This window comes from Musa acuminata, chromosome BXJ3-5 (genome assembly GCF_036884655.1).
Source record: "Musa acuminata AAA Group cultivar baxijiao chromosome BXJ3-5, Cavendish_Baxijiao_AAA, whole genome shotgun sequence".
Taxonomy (NCBI): domain Eukaryota; kingdom Viridiplantae; phylum Streptophyta; class Magnoliopsida; order Zingiberales; family Musaceae; genus Musa; species Musa acuminata.
In genome coordinates, this window is record NC_088353.1 from 35,080,579 (window position 1) to 35,093,706 (window position 13,128).

The window sequence follows — 13,128 nt, forward strand, 5'->3', positions numbered from 1 at the left end:
AGATATACTTTACTATGAGGCTTTTCAGAAAATTGACCTATAAGTTAAAGACCCTACAACCCATCTCCTTTGCCATCACTGGGTTTATAGGGAACTCGATCACCCCACTAGGGACAATGGATCTATGTAACTTTTGGATCCAGTAGCTATTCAAAAATGGTAAAGATTAAGTTTTTAGTAATTGATATTCCATTGGCTTACAACATTATCATCGGGCAATCTACCCTCAACCGCATATAAGTTATTTTATCAACCTATAATATGATACTGAAGTTCTCGACTAATTTAGGAGTGGTAGAGATAAAGGGCGACCATAAGGAATTAAGATAGTATTACTTGATGTTAGTCATTTTGCCTTAGAAAGCAACACTCTCAGCAAATGGATCTATGAGAGGCATCACTAGCGAGCAAATGGATCTATGAGAGGCATCACTAGCGAACCCACACCCAGAGGCAAGAAAACCCTTGGAGGAGATTTATTTGGATCTTGAACAACTAGATCACATAATTAAAGTGGGGTCTACATTAGCTCTAGAGAAGAAGAAAGAATTGATCAACTTCTTGCATTTAAATTCAGAAGTATTTGCATAGTCTCTTAGTGATATGCCTAGGATCAAGCATAGAATAGTCTATTATAAGCCCCAAAACTTTACTCTGGACCGATAGGCTATGTCAAAGGAGAAAGTTAATAAACTCTTGCATATTGACTTTATATTCAAAGTCCACTATCCAAAATGACTTATTAATGTAGTTCTTGTCAAGAAAATATTAAAAAATAAAGAATGTGTATTGATTATACTGATCTCAATAAAATTTATCTCAAGGATAGCTATCCTCTTCCCAAGATAGACAAGTTAGTTCATAGATATTTTTTTCTAAGTATAACCAAATAAAAATAGCATAGGAGAACGAGGAACACATTGTGTTCATTACTAACAAAGGCATGTACTATTACAAGGTCATGCTATTTGGACTAAAAAATATTAAGATAATATAATAAAGAATAGTCAACAAGATATTTTAATACTAAATTAGATAAAATATGAAGGTATATGTAGATGATATGCTAGTAAAGAGCCACACTACAAACACTCATTTGTCTAACCTTGGGAAACATTTGTACAAAAAATTTTAGATGTGACTGAATCTTACCATGTGCACATTTAGCATAAAATGAAAATTCCTTGGCTTTATAATCGATGCCGACCTCAAAAAAGTACAAGCCTTCATCGACATGAAAAATCCATCATCGATCAAAGAGGTTCATCAATTGACGGGTCGAGTTATTGCACTCAATTTGACTTATCCGACTTGATTATTAACTTAGACATAAGAGGGATATTGTCGGGAGTGCCCCCGATATAGTTTTGCAATGTTCGGATGTTCAATTTGAAAAGTTTTCACTTTGAGATTGGCTCGAGGAAGAACAAGATTAGATCTGAATCGACCTCCAACTCGAATAACCTAACATATGCTCTAACAAGTTTTAATGGCGTCCAATCTTAATTTAATTTAGTTTCAAATAAATTTAGAAAAATAATACCATTTATTAACAAGAAAATTAGTAAAATAATTTAAGTTTTTATCGTACACATTCTTGACTAATTTGATAATTATTTTGGATTAAAAATTATGATAACAAAAATAACAAAGTCTTAATTATTTGGGATCGTTTACATCAATCCTTTCCCATTATCAAACCCTATAAAAATTTATATTCATAAATTAAAAATATTTAAATCTTTAGTTAGATTTTATAATGAATAATTACATATTATTGGACTAAATTAATCCCATATAGCTAATAACTTAAAGACTAAAATTACACATGTATGTGTATATTTGTATTATTGGACTAAATTAATCCCAAATCTTCCATTCCACCCCATGCAGAAGCTTCGCTCGTGATCAATGAGCCGCACCAAATCCAACGAACCCGACTTTTTTACCTCCATTTGTCGTGTATCAATTTTTTCTTCCCTTTCGCACCCGCTCGATGCTGAAAAATAACCAACTTATGGGCAAAAAGTTACTTAAAACAGAATAAATATGGGCATCACTGCGCTGCAGATTAATGCAGGTTTGTCTCGACTCATCCAATGGCTTCGCAATGCGTTACGCTGTGTGAGGTGGCATTAGGAAGGTGCCCACGTGAACAAGCAAACCTCTGTGACTCTCGCTTGACGTCGATCCGATGGAAGGCGAAGGCCATAAGAACGCGACCTCGTTTCCTCCGTTTGCATCGCCTTCCTTCTTCCTATATGAGTCTTCTTCTCTCTCTCTCTCTCTCTCTCCCCTCTAGTTTTAAGTGCGACCGGTGTACAGTCGGTTGTCATGGCTGACAACTTCTTTCGTTACTCTTTCACGTCCTTTTCCTCCTCTTCCTCCTCCTCAAAGCCGACGGTGGAGAGGGACTTACTCAGCCGCCTGGCGGAGCAAAACTACGATATGTCTGGTTTGGATGTCAGTCTCTCCCTCTGCCCACCAGCTGCAATGGAAAAAAAGTGCTCAGCTTGCGGAGAGACGAAGACTCCATTGTGGCGAAATGGCCCCGATGGTCCCAAGGTGATGGATACTTGTCGATCGAACTCATTTAGGTTCACACTGTTAGATCTGACACAAATGTATTCTTTTTTGGTTCTTTTTAGTTTGGATTAAAAGAGAACATAGGTTTTATAATAGTTCTCGTAAAAACAGGAATGTGAACACTTCCACAGGATAATGAAACTTAGGATTTTTTTTCTTTGTTTGGAGATCATTCATGTTGATTAGGTAGAAGCCTTCTGGAGGACAAATGAAAGAGATGGACATGGGACTTTGATCACTGTACAGGAAGTTTTTTTCTTCTTTTATTTTCTTTTTCGTCGAGATCATGAATGTTATCTTGGTGGAAGACAAAAGTCTCTGAACACTTCGATCACTATATATTAGGGTTTTAATGTCTGTAGTAACAGTAAAGAGAACATTCTTGCAGAGGAATATTAATATTGGAATCTGCGTATGCATGTCGGTTTGGTAGAAGACTTGGGACTTCTTTCACTATAAAACTAGTTGATAGCAAGATTACGTCAAATAAAGTGCACTTGGTCAAGGAGGTTTGAGTCACAAAACCAGCTCTTCTTTTATGCATATTAAGGCTGCATGCATGTGACTAAACCTATTTAAAACTTTTACGCCTTATATATTCTTCTTTTTATACTTTTGTTTTGCAAATGTAGTAGAACAAAGCATACAATCTGATATATATATATATATATATATATATATAGAGAGAGAGAGAGAGAGAGAGAGGTGGTGTTGATTTACGTTAATTCCTGGCGTTTGCAGTCCCTATGTAATGCATGCGGTATCCGCCACCGGAAGCGAGGAAGATTAATACCAACCTGACTTTAGCTCCACCAAATCACGTTACGCAGTTCAGTTCTCAACGTAAGCTGGAATGACAAACCTAGCAGCAGCACTCCCAAATGTTTCCAAGCTTCTCAATGTCAGTACGTCGAAGGTGTCTCAGAAGATGTTGGCAGATTGAAGTTCTGCATTAATTCTCATCCCAGTGTCTCTTTAATTCCCTCGTTGTTGTAATATCTAGCTAGAGATAATGGTTTCTTTGGCCTTTAAATGACTGCTGCTACTGAGAATGAGAGATCGAACAATAGAGTTATATATTTTATTGATTTGATTGTTTGTAAGACATGTGATGTAGATGGATTGGATGCGTTTGGAAAGTATAAAAACTTACACGTCCTTGATTCACAAACAATCACAAGATATAATATATATCAAGATAACAGCAATAATTCGAAACTTTTGGTTGCTCAATACATTGATAGAAAAAGGTTTATATATATATATATATATAATATAGTATTTTTAAATAGGTTTATATTGTCTCGATGAAGGTACCAAAACATAGGAAGCCCATTCAAAGATTGATAGTGTAAATTATATATATATATATATATATATATATATATATATATATATATATATATAATTTACACTATCAATCTTTGAATGGGCTTCCTATGTTTTGGTACCTTCATCGAGACAATATAAACCTATTTAAAAATACTATATTATATATATATATATATATAAACCTTTTTCTATCAATGTATATATATATATATATATATATATATATATATAATATTGGATTGGTTCACTCTATGGGTTAATCTTAATCAATGGAAGCCCATTCAAAGATTGATAGAGAAAGAGAGAGAGAGAGAGCCTTCTATAGGAAGAAGACAGGTGATTTATACGGAGGAAAAGAGGTCGCGTTCTTATGGCCTTCGCCTTCCAACGAGGGTCACAGAGATTTGCTTGTTCTCGTGGGCACCTTCCTAATGCCACCTCACTCAGTGTAACGCCTTGCGAAGTCATTGGATGAGTGGAGACAAACTTGTATTAATCTGCGTCGCAGTAATGCCCGTAATTATTTTGTTTTAAGTAACTTTTTGCCCATAAGTTGGTTTTGCTATTAATTAGCGATATCTTCATGTCTCATTTCACCCACTGACTGTAGCTGGCAAGAGGATGCTGCGAAGCCATCGAAGACGTAGGAGATCACTGCATCCATCACAAATTCTGCCACCTTCCTTCAAATCCCCTGCCCTTTCTCTGCACAAGGATTGCTGTGCCGTCACCCAGAAAGGAATGTTCGTGCCAGCATTGTCACCGGAATAATGATACAGTAATGGCACCTAACTAGGAAGGATTTGAAGCAACTAGTGCTCCAGCGTGCTTTGAGGCTCTTGTTAGAGGGGTCCAAAGTGTGATATTTAATTTATTCGATAAGCTTATTATTAATTTGTCCCTTTCTAATATCAAAAAGACACATTGGTTGGGTGGGGGTCAGGTTTTCCCAACTCATGCCTTGGGCATATTTCGCTATGCAACGCCATGACAATTTTCTCTTGGCTTGGGTCAGATTTTCTCAACTCATATGCCTTGGGCATACTTCGCGCTACACCTCTGCCATAGTGAATTTCTTTTGGCATGGGTTGGGTTTCCCAATTCACATGCCTATGGCACATGTCACCCTGTGCTTCTATCGTAGTGGATTTCTCTTGGCATAGGTTGGGTTTTCTTGACTCACACACCTCGGGTGCATTTCGCCTTGCACCTATACTCTAGCGGATTTCTATTAGTATGAGTCGGGTTTTCTTGACTCACACGTTAAGCACATTTTGCCCTATGCCTCCATAGCAATGAATTTCTCTTAGCACATATCGAGTTATTCCAACTCACACGCCTCAGACATACTTCACTTTGCGCCTCCGACGTAGTAGATTTCTTTGGAACAGATCGAGTTTTCCCAACTCACACATCTTGAGCGTATTTTGTACTATATTTTTACCCGTAGCGAATTTCTCTTAGCACAAGTCAAGTTTTATCAACTCACACGCCTCGGGTACATTTCATCTTATGCCTCCATCATAACGGATTTCTCTTTAGCATAAGTTGGGTTTTTTCGACTCGCACACCTCGAGCGCATTTTGCCCAGTCCCTCCGCTATAATGGATTTCTCTTTGCATGGGTAGGGTTTTCCTAACTTGCACGTCTCGGGCGCATTTCGCCCTCAACCTCCACTATAGTGGATTTCTTTTGGCATGGGTTCAGTTTTTTTGACTCACGCCTTAGGCACATTTTGTCTTGTGCCTCCGCTATGACGAATTTGGAGTCCTCCCCTCACCATAGTGGATTTTAGATCCTCCCTCCATCGTGGTAGGCTTTGAGTCCTTCTCCCGTCATGATAGATTTTGGATCCTCCCTTCACCGTGGTAGATTTTGAGTCCTTCCTCCATCGTAGTGGATTTTAGATCCTCCTACTGTAGTGAATTTCGGATCCTCTTACTATCAGTATCTCTTGGGAATTACCCCAAGGGACACTTGTTTTGATCATAAGAGGACAGAGATCAATGTTTTGATCGTAAGAAGAGTTAGATAGCCATCCTCCTTATAAATCTCCCCTCCCCTTGTAGGGCAGGATACATTCTTCCATCTAAGCCTCTAGAGATTCTAAAGTCTCCTCAGAGCCTTTTAGTGTCACCCATAGGCCCTCCTTAGGAGCATTCTCCACCTCACCTCAATTCTCAACAGATCTTTAAGTCCCTTATCTTGATGTTAGTTCTATAACAAACCAGTCATTAGTCATCTTGCTATTCACCTCAAGTCAGGATGTCTTTCCTTTCTCACACAAGTTTCTCCTAATCCTTTGGCTGCTAGTCAATTGAGGCCTGTGCTTAAGCTTTGGACAATCCATGGGCAAAGGAGGTTGCATCCTCCCCTACCTCAGATGAGGCATCTCCTAGGAACCCGAAGGTTCTTTAGGACTTGGGGTTTATGAAAAGTTTGCATGAGTACGATTCAGTGATGTGTGCCTCTCTCTTGGATCACTTATGAACTAGGTATTGTATCCCAATCGAGTTTGATCTACAAGTCTCTCGACCGGGTCGATGCCCTTTCAGCCCCACGCTCAAGTTTTTATATTTGTCTTGCAGTGCTCTCGAGGAGGGACTTTGTGTTCCCCTCCACCCGATGATAGTGTCCTGCCTCCGATGGTGGGGGGTATCACCTTCTCAATTGACACCCAACTTATGGAGTTACTTAATAGTGTTCATCAGAGAATGTCGATGTGACAGTATTACTCTGACCCACACCCTTTTCATCGCTACCTAGTGGTTCGAGGGGGTTTCAAGGTCAGTGGTGCCCCTTCCAACCACAAAGGTTAGAAGGAGCACTACTTCCTCATGAGTTCAAGTCAAGACTAGGGATTCAACCTCATCTATTTGGCATATTGCATTGACAACACCCCTCCTTTCTTGTCAAATCAGGAAGTAGGTCAAGTGCTTCAATCGAGGGACATACTCTTTTCCTTTGAGGTAGTTTGGAAGATGGACAAGAATTGGTTGATTGATGTAGGTCTCATCTTGGCTCCTCGAGGTATGACTTGAATCTCCCATCGCTTCACATCCTCCAATCTCCATTAGACTTTTTAACTAGTACAACATTAACAAGTCACTAGGGATACTACACCTCGATAATAAACCTTGCTTCTATCAACTTATCTACTTTATCGCTAATTGCTTACTGACAATCATAAGCAAACCTGTGAGGCTTTGCCTTCACTGGCCGAGCCTCGAGAGAGATGTTCAAGTAGTGTTAGGCCATGTCTAGGTCGATTCTCGGCATGTCTTCTTTGCAATCCTACAAACACCTTAGAATTTTTTCTAAGAAAGTTGATGAATTGCACTTGTTTCTCCTCGAAAAGTGTCACCCCGACCTTGACAACTTGATCGGGATAGGCCTCGTCTAAATGTGCCTTGATTAGTGACTCCATCAACTTTGGATGTGGGAGGGACTTGGTGAAATTCTAAGAGTCCATCATGGCATCTCGAGCCAAGCCTTCTTCAATAGGGAGATCATCATCATATAGCACTAGTGCGACTCCCTCGAGTTGCTTCTCATCATTTTGGAGCAGGGCTCATCCCCAAACATGACATTTAAGCTCATAATCCTAAGAAAGGATATGAAGTCGCCAATGAACCCCATCAATGAAGAAGTTATAGGGGTGAGATCGTTAACCGAGAGCTTAAGTTTTTGAGAAGTATAAAAGTAGAGGGTATTAGCAGAACTACCTATGTAAATCATCACTCTCTTTACTCGAGCATTAATCTTTCTCATGGATACCACTAAGGCATCATCATGGTTTGGGTCGAGATACTTCATCTCTTCTTCTTTGAAAGATATTTCCGAGTTATCTTCTAACCTCGGGTGCTTTTCAATGATAACTCTAGCATAAGCTTTGCAACTCGAGAAGCTGTCTCTTCCTGAGGTAGGTCCATCGATGATGATATCGATCTGCCTCTCCACTAGCCCTTGAAGTTAAGGAAAAGATTCTCGGTGCCTTCGGATGAACTTCTCGTGGTGCCCTAATGAATGAGTTTTTTTTATTTGCTCCTTCAAATCATGATAGTCCTCTGTGTCATAGCCATAATCGTGGTCGAAATAGCATTACTTGGATTTGTCCCTCCTCTATAGTGATGTTATCATCAGTTGAGAGTCTTTCAAAAGCTCTTTTTCCTTTATCTATAAAATGGCTTCAGTTCTAGTCATGTTCAAGAGAGTCAACTCGGATCTCAAGCAAGGTAGCTTGGGTTGGTCATTTCTTCTTCACCATGGTGACCTCGAGGTCAGGGCTGATGGTAGTCACTCCTGTCTTGATCTTTTGTGTGTCTCCTCGCACTTACTTGAGACAATTACCTCCGCGACAATGTATTAGTTGGCTCTCTAGAGCACCTCGAGTACCGTCATTGATGGCCTCCCCACCAATGACTAAAAAAAAGGAGAGGGCTTGAGCCCCTTCATGAAATCCTATATCACAAGCAACAGATGGGCTTCTTGTATGCCTTAGGTCTCGCTAGTGAATCGGGCGATGAAATCAAAAAGTGTTTCTTCCTCGCCTTACCTAAGTCCAAGAAGCATTATCATCGATGGCCTCGTGTGCGCATTCCCGAGGAAGTAGAGCTCAAACTCCTTTGTGAGCTAAGCAAAGAAGTCAATCGAGGGTAGTTTTTAAGTGCTAGTGTATCATTCTCGTGCTAAGCCTCTTAGTGTTGTCAATAAGGCGCAGCACATCATGGTGTCTTGTAACACTCCACTTAGTCCCATGTTGGAAGTGGGCAATGACTATGATTGACTTATATAGGCCTGATGAGTGTACTATATTAACTCCCGTCGGGTACAGAAGGTAATAGTATGCTCTAACCGGTTGATATTTTCGTCAAAAGCCTCCAATAATAAGTGACAAAAGTTCATCTAAATTAGCACCTCTTAGATGTTTTGAATAAATAGGACTGACCCAAGGTGAGATCGACCAACTTTCCCTCTGGATTGTTGGAACTTAGGTCTTAAATATGAGTAGAGTAGAGTGGTGGTCTAGCTGAGGCATTTTATTGTGGCTAAGATGGTGGTATTGCTTTTTGGGCTAACTGAGGCAAGAGTGAGGCAACAGCTTACATCATTAGATTGTCTCTCGGAGTGAGAGGCCCATGTTCTTGAACAAATGTTTGTACCACGTCGACGTTTGTGTCGAAGTGGACATATCATCATGTGGGAAGGATGACAACTGCCCTCACAAGTAAAAGTTTTATGGGTCAAAGACAAGGCCTTCTTGTTGGAGCGTTCATCAAGAGGATTAACGAGCAGATTTCCTACGACATCAGGTATCTCTGAGGTGACTCCGAGATGTCAAGCTCCCAAGGCACCACCTGCACTAAGACCGATGTCGAGGGAAATTTTTCAACACGATTTCTCCGACGCTCAAGTTAGTAACCAAGGTTTCTTAGTGGGTGTAGGTTTTTCTTCCAAAGAGAGCCCCTAATATAGCGTCATGGATTAACTTTTATACTTAGCCTTGGAGGGGACAATTTGTAACCACCATACCTTCTTCCTTTTGGCGTTTTATCCACGTGGGTGATAGGGGGTAGATAGTCTCAAACGGTCTTCCATGAATTTTTGTCCACATGAACAAATGGGTGAAGAGTAACCTCAACATTTTCATTTCATAATAATTTTCATACGACGATTATCTATCGATTCACCGTTAATATATTTTCATTTACGTTTTAGAAAATATAAAAGCTTGCACGTCATTCAGAAACAAACAAGAGATATAATATATATCAAGATATTAGCAATCACCGAGACTTTTGGTCGTTCAATACATTCCCCATATATATTTGATAGATATAAATTTACCACTCGTTCAATGAATGGTATGACATTATTGCGTGAATGAGAAGGATGCATTCCCCCACACACTCATTCGGTTTACACCATTAATAGAGAAAGGTATATATACATATATATATGTATATATATATATGTATATATATATATATATATGTATATATATATATGTATATATATATATATATGTATATATATATATACATGTATATATATACATATATATATATATACATATATATATTAATATATATATGAATATATATATATATACATATATATATTAATATATATATGAATATATATATGTATAAATGAATATATATATATATGTATGTATATATATATATATATGAATATATATATATATATACATATATATATATATATACATGTATGTATATAAATATATATATACATACATATATATATATATATATATATACATGTATGTATATAAATATATATATACATATATATATACATATATATATATATATATATATATATATATATATATATATATATACATGTATATATATATATATATATGTATATATATGTATATATATACATATATATACATGTATATACATATATACATATATATATATATATACATATATATATATATACATATACATATATATATATATACATATATATATATATATACATATATATATATATATACATATATATATATATATATATATATATATATATATATATATATATATATGTATATATGTATATATGAATATATATATATGTATATATATATATATATACATATATATATATTCATATATACATATATACATATATATATATATATATATATATATATATATATATATATATATATATTCATATACACAGAGCAGAAGTGCTCTCTCTCTCTCTCTCTTGCTCTGTTCATGTCTTCTCTAGCTCGAAGGCTGATCGATAATGCTGCACTCACTTCTCTTGCTCGAAGTGGTGACATCGCTCGAAACCCTCGTGCTGCATGAATTCTATTGACGATTTGCTGTTTCTATGTACTTTTGGTGAGCATCAGTTTCTCGATAGCTTACATCTTGTTAGAAAGCATGCATGTCCAATTAAAATCACATGAAGGTTATTTTCTCGCTCACAATACTTTTGATGTGAAACGGACGTTCTCGCTTGCAGCATTTTCTCATCACTCTTTGAATCGCATAATGTTCGATTGCTTGTATGTTAGATTCGATTGCTTGTATGTTAGAGAACATGAACGACGGATCCTGTTGATAAGAAAAGCTTTATAGCTCATACCACAACAAAAACAAGTGACACAAGTAATAAGAAGACAATCTAAACCGGGACGAGTCTTCAACTTGGGGCTGCAGCAGAGGCTGGCGAAGCACAGAATTCCCTGATCCGTGGGGCAAACGAATCATCGAAGTAAACACTATTGAAGACTTTGTCGAAACAACGCTCCCCCATCCTTCGCACGGCTCTGCAGCACTCTTGCCTCAGGTTGATCCCACCCCACTTGTAGGCGAGAAAGACGGAGCTTACGCATTCCCCAATGTTGCGTAGGGAGGAGAGGCACGCTTTGATCTCGGGGTCGTGCAGCACCCACGGCGGCACCACCCACGGATTCCTTAACCGCCGCAGCCCTGCTTCTACTGCAGCTCCTCCACGCCAAGCCATGGCTTCTGACAACGACGGCCACACTGTCATGCTTCCCAGCAGCACAAGCAGCAACGCCACTTCTTTCACCGTCTTCATACTTGCCGATTGCTCTGCATGTGTTAGGTATACGTACTGTCAACATATATCGATGAAGCTTCTCATGACGTTTCACATATGTTACATAACAATAGCCTAAATGGAATCAGTTTCTTTTGGGTCTTTAATGCTGCTGAGAGGAAAACTACGTATCTGAGAATAAATAGATCGATTTGTAGGGGTTTTATGTAGATTAATAACCGATAGTTTTGAAGCCAATGAAGTCTAGAGGAGCCTATCTTGGTTATGGACCACCGGCCTCAAGAGGCGGCTCAAAGAGACACTTGGACACTTATTCTGTAACCACCGACGAAGAACGAGGCATGATCAGTTTCTGAAATGATCTCTCCTACACTTAAATCAATAACTGACAGAGGCAAAAAATAATAATTAACATTAATTATCATATTTTAATAATTTTTTTATACTGAGTTTAATATGATAAGATATATTTTCGGTTAAGACACGTCACAATCGATGTTACGCTGCGCTACTACTGAGTCAAGGGGAGCACCCCCATGCGTAAGTTAGAATCCATATCAAGACGTTGTTTAATATATTCCGTCTCGGAAGCTCGGGACAGCAGCTGCACAAAGGTACTATCTCACCCCTCGAGGATCGACCGCCATGCCAAACCCATGTACGACCGACTCTCGTACAGTAATATAAAAGCCCCTGGTCGGATGAGAGGACAAAAAAGAGAAAAACAACTACTGACTTGCTCGTCGGAGGAGCCAAAGTCGGGAATCACTCGACGAAGGCCATTCTTGTAGGAAAGCGGCCACCCTCAAACTGTGAGCATCCCCACGGTGACTCATCAACGATGCCCAGATCAAGAGACGCTAATCAACACCTTGTCGCGAGGGCCCGATCGACCTCGGCATCCAGCTCAGTTGACCGAAGACTCCTGACATCGACCCTGGACCAGGCCGTGCTGCCTCATCAGCCATGGCACATCAGTTCACCAACATTTTTAGCACTAGAATGAGGGTCATGTCATAGGAGCTCTCCCCGAAGGAGAACCACCGACCGATCACCCCTCTGTCAAGCCCGAAGATCAGTCTCTCCCCGTCCTCAAAGACGAGGGGATCTTGGCCTCGACGCTAGATTACTACTGGCACCTATTCAACGATTCAGGGTTGTTGCCACCCGAACTAACCATCAGACCCTCAGCCATGTCGCCTAAGGCATTCCTCAACCTAACCAAGCAAGTATAAGCAATGGCTAGGATGATACAGACGCTCGTCCCACTCATTCCCTAGATCGTGCGGCTAGCAGCCCTCCCCAGACTGACTCGACCCGGCAAAGGCCAAGCAGGGAGCAGGTCGGGACGAGAGAAGCCCGAGAGAAGATGATGGACCCGAGAGGTCTACCCGAGCAGAGCATACCCACACCCTGCCAAATCACATCGCCTCGCTCTAAGCCTAACACCATATCGTCTAACTCGACGGATGACTCGTTCAGGATTCAACTATCTCAGGTCAACCAACGCCTAGACGAGTTCCAGCGCGAGTTCCAGAAGTCACGGAGTGAGTCAAACGAAGGCAGCTCGAGCGGATCCCCCCCTTTGCTCAAGAAGTACAGGACAAGCTGGTATCCCTCAACTTCAGACTATTG